This window comes from Muscardinus avellanarius (genome assembly GCF_963383645.1).
Source record: "Muscardinus avellanarius genome assembly, chromosome: 11".
Classification (NCBI taxonomy): Eukaryota; Metazoa; Chordata; class Mammalia; order Rodentia; family Gliridae; genus Muscardinus; species Muscardinus avellanarius.
Window position 1 is genome coordinate 102,467,630 of NC_137797.1, and position 4,856 is coordinate 102,472,485.

Sequence of the window (4,856 nt, forward strand, 5' to 3'; positions counted from 1 at the left end):
TGGGCCCATTTTAAGAGAGCTAATCTAAGAATAATCGGAATAGAGGAGGAAAAGAAGGTGAAACCAAAGGGATCAACAATCTCTTCAAGGAAGTAATAGCAGAAAAATTTCCAAGCATAGAGCAAGAGGTCAATACACAGGTTCAGGAAACTTATTGAACTCCCTTTAGACAGGATCAGAGAAGAGGTTCCCCACGCCACATAATTGTCAAAATGACCAATGTGGAAGCCAAGCAGAGAATCTTAAAGGCAACAAGAACAAAAGGCCAAGTGACATTCAGAGGCAAACAAATTAGAATCACTCCAGACTTCCCAAACCAAGTCATGAAAGCCAGAAGGGCTTGGAGTAACATATTCCAAACTCTGAAAGAAAACAACTTCCAGCCAAAAATTTCCTACCCAGCAAAACTATCTATCAAATTAGATGGGGAAATGAGAAGCTTCCATGACAAACAGAAACTGAAGGAATTTATGCCTTCAAAACCAGCGCTAGAGAAAATACTCAAAGAGATTAACTACAAAGAAGAAATAAGTAACATACACCAGAACCAGAGAAATAAGATTTTCCATCCAGAAGACAACTAAGATTGGTTATCTTTGGAGATTCATTATTTATTTTAGTCTTTCACCTATTTCTAAATTGTATTGTTTGCTTTTATTGTTGCTAATTTTTTAGGATTTCTATTTGGAATATTAATATACCTTCAGATATAGCATTTGGAAATATTTTATCCCATTCCATCAGTAACTTTTAACTCTGTTTACATTGTCTTTGGATGTACAATTTTTTTTTAATTTTTAGGAAGTTTGTTTACTATTTTGTTGCCTGTGCCTTTGAAATCATATTCAAGAAATCACTGCCAATTTAAATGTTGTGAAGTTTTATGACCCAGATTTTCTTCTAAAAGTTTATAGTCTTAAGATTTATATTTAGGTCTTTTATCTATTTTGAGTTAATATTTATATATGGTTTTGGTAAGGGTCCAATTTTATTCTTTTTCATGTAATTATTATTTTTCAACAATATTTAGTGAAAATATTATTATTTCCTTCATCAAATGTTCTTGGAAACCTTGTCAGAAATAACTTGACCATATATGGAAGAATTTATTTCTAGGCTTTTTATTTTATTCCACTGGTTTATATATCTGCCTTTATAGCAGTACTATACTGTTTCAATTATTGTAGCTTTATAAGGTTTGAAATCAGATAATGTACATCTTCTAGCTTTGTTCTTTTTCGAGATTGTTTTGGGTATTTAGAGTTCATATTTCATGTTAGGATAGATTTTTTTTTAAAAATAAATAAATGTATGATAGTTTCACCTTAAAAAAAGAAAAAATATCCTCTGGTAAGAAAGAAAGCAAAAAGAAATATTGAAATGTTATCTCTAAGTCATAAAAAGCTTGGTAGCAGACAAATGAATCTGTTATGTGATATTATCATTGTTAATTTTTGATAAATTGCTATAATACTAGATGTCAACCACTAAACCAAGCATGGGAAGGAGGGATGGGGAGGGAATGGGGTAGGGATTGGGTAGGGACTATTTGGGTGATGTGTGCATGTATGTCTACAAAAGTTTTTTTTTTTAAATCCCATTATGATGTATGAATACAGTGCACCAATAAAAAAATAAAAATAATAATAATATGGTGATTCTCAAACTACTGAGAGAAGTCTTTGATTTTTCTAGTGGATAGATAACCCATGTGAAAGCAAAGCATTTTCAAGATAAGCATGTGCAATAAGGTCCCACCGATTTTTCAACTCTGTCAGTTTGTGATGGAAAATTCTCAACATGCACCACTCATATATGCAACCTTGGAGACATCGCTGAGATTTCCGACCTGGATTCCACTAGGATCTACTTGTCAGACAAAGTTAAGCAGCACATTACTTGAAAAGTTCTGAATGTTCCAATGTTTAGAAATGTCTCTCTGAAGTGCCTCACTGAAATTGCTGGTGTGAGTGTAAGCCAATATGAGGAACTGTTTGTAACCCTGTTTACACTTACCATGATGCAGCCGAAACAGATGCTTCCTTTAAATACGAATATTCACACTTGAATGGAAAAGATGATGAACAGAACTTCACCCAGACAAAACCTCAGTTTACTTCTCTGCATTTTTCATAGGGAATATGGTTAACTTACAGAAAACAAATTGAGTCTTAGGGAAACACTAATGAAGGACTTTGATTATATGTTGTTGGTATCTGAAATGGAAGAAACTGAAATCTTCAAGATTTGTCTTAGTACTGGGATCATTTGGCATCTGAACTGTATATAGAGAGAGGCCATTTTCTACATCTGCTTCTCCATTACTATCTGGAAGTCAGCATTTTGATGTCCTCCCAAGAGACAGCTATGTTTTTCTATCAATCATTCATTTATTGATGGTTAATGATATGACTAAACAAGATGAAATATTGGTTGTAGAAAATGATCAGAGAGAAGTTATGAGAAAGTTTGTGAAGAATACAGATTTTATAAATTTGTATCAAAATGTGACAGAAACATTAGTTTATCTTGCTCCTGTAGATTATGACTGAGAAACTTCACAATCAAGTGACTGGTACAGAGGCTCATGGAGACACTGATTATGTTGTATTGGGCAATAGGCTCCATTAGTGAAGCAATGCAAGAAAAGCATGAAAAATGATTTCTTGTTATTGTTATCAAGGATGTTAGGGATATGTGAACAGAAGAGGCAAAGATAATAAAGCTCTTATTGCCTCAGATAACATGTAAATCATAGGACAATATCCACAGTTTTTGAGAGCTCATTGGAAATTTTGGAACAAGCTGTTTGGATGCACACAAGACCCACGATGAAGTCCAGGATATGGCTGGTGACACGTTCATTAAAATAACTCTAAAATGCCACAGGCATTACGTTCATGTTGAGGTCGGAGAAGTAATGCCAGTTAGTGGTGAAATTTTGAACACCATGAACACTATAATTTGTTATCTTCAGCCTAACCAAGTCTATACATTTCAGGAAGCTGTGGGATCCATGATTGGTGAGCAAAGAGACCAGACAGTCCATGACCATTTGATAGAAAAATACAGGCTTCTCCCTAATCGAGTGTTGGATAATATAATTCAGCAGGCAACCAAAAATGTGGATATACTGAAAGACCCTGAAACAGTGAAGCAGGTTGGTAGCATTTTTAAAACTGATATGAGAGTCTACAAAACTGTTGTACATCCCTTTGTAATTCAGCATGGAAGAATTTATTTAGAGATGCTGAATATATACAAGTGGCTCAGTGAAAATATTTCTGCAGATGTCCAGGGTAATGGGGACATGGATTCAAAGCAACCATTTATTAGATGTTCCGGGACCTTATAAAGGGAAACCTGAAAGTCAGCTTCAGGTTGGGCGAGCTGTTCCTATGATCCACAGATGGTGGTTGAAAACTTTGTTCCTCCTTTGTTGGTTTCAGTTCAAATTGTTTACCAGAGAAATGTCACATCTTCTACAGAACCAGGTGTACATAGTCCCATAGCCAATATTGTCAAGAAGTTAGAGAGTCATAGAACTACTTGTAATATCTCAGATATTTGATGCTCTTTTTGTAACCACGTTGGATATGATAAATAAGGACTTTGAAGAATATCCTGAACACCAATTTTTTCTTACTACTTCCGGCTGTTAATTCTCGTTTCCCAGCATTCTGAGTTACTTCACCAGCACAGTTTCGGATTCATTATTTGGGCTTTAAACATACTGTGAGAATTGTCACAGATACAGGCTTTCAGATACTTTTTACATCTTGCAAAATGTTGCAGAAGAAGCAGCTGCAGCTCAGAGTTTCTCTCAAATTAATTTTTGTGCTATTCCTCAGCATATCTTTTCTGTCATGACAGACACTTCACATACAGCTGGGTCAGCAATGCATGCATACATTCTTGCAGATATGTTTAATTTGGTTGAAGAAGGAAGAAGAAACAAGTAAATCCTGGAAATTCCACTAAATCCTGGAAATCTAGTAAACAACCAAATGCTTACTCAGGAATGTGTCGAATCGCCCTTAGTCTGCATTTCCTCATCTACAAGATGCTCCTGTGAAGCTCTTTGTGACTGGGCTTTTCAGCCTGAATCAGGATATTCTTGCTTTCAAAGAACATTTATGGGATTTTTTAGTTCAAACAAAGGATTTTGCAGGTGAAGACACATCTGATCTCTTTTCTGAAGAAGAGAAAGCGCTGTTCAACAGGCTCAGAAACAGAAACGTAAACTTCAAATGTCTGTCCCTTGCATCTTTAATTTACATGAAATTCCAGAACAAATGTGCCATTAAAATCTCCTGGCTTTTTTTTTAAATTGAAGTCATGATGCTTTTTTTTTTTTTTCTTGCAACTCTTATTGACAGCCAAAAATCACATCTGGATACTTGTCTATCAAAATGATGCCAATTTGTAAATTAAAATGTCACCTAGTAGTCCTTTTTCTTATGTGTAAGAAATTTTCTGTAAAATATCCTTGCATTGTTTAAGTTTTTTTTGTTTGGTCATCTTTATTTAGTTTGCATGAAGTTAAAAATTAAAGCATATTTAAAAAATTTACTTTGTGCCTAAATTGTGGTGGTGGGGGAAGAGGCAAAATCAATTTGAATATATAAGTGTAAATTTTAATGCAAAAGTTATACAACTTTTCTTGAAAACTATACCAATTTTTTTTTTTTTTTTGCAGGTCTGGGGATGGAACCCAGAGGCACTTGACCTCCAAGCTACACACTCTGACCAACTTTTTATTCTTTATTTTGAAACAGGGTCTCACTGAGTTGCGGAGGGCCTCACTAAGGCTGTCTGCGAATCATGATCCTCAGGTCTCAGCCTCCCAAATGCTC

At 34.9% G+C, this 4,856-nt stretch overlaps 1 pseudogene across 1 annotated transcript; it reads left to right on the forward strand.

Annotated features, from left to right (window-relative positions):
* The first annotated feature begins 1,651 nt into the window (after positions 1–1,651).
* On the forward strand, positions 1,652–4,371 carry LOC308270247 (exportin-1-like; annotated as a pseudogene). Its single transcript has one exon. The product of its transcript is annotated as an exportin-1-like (transcript).
* The last annotated feature ends 485 nt before the right edge of the window (positions 4,372–4,856 follow it).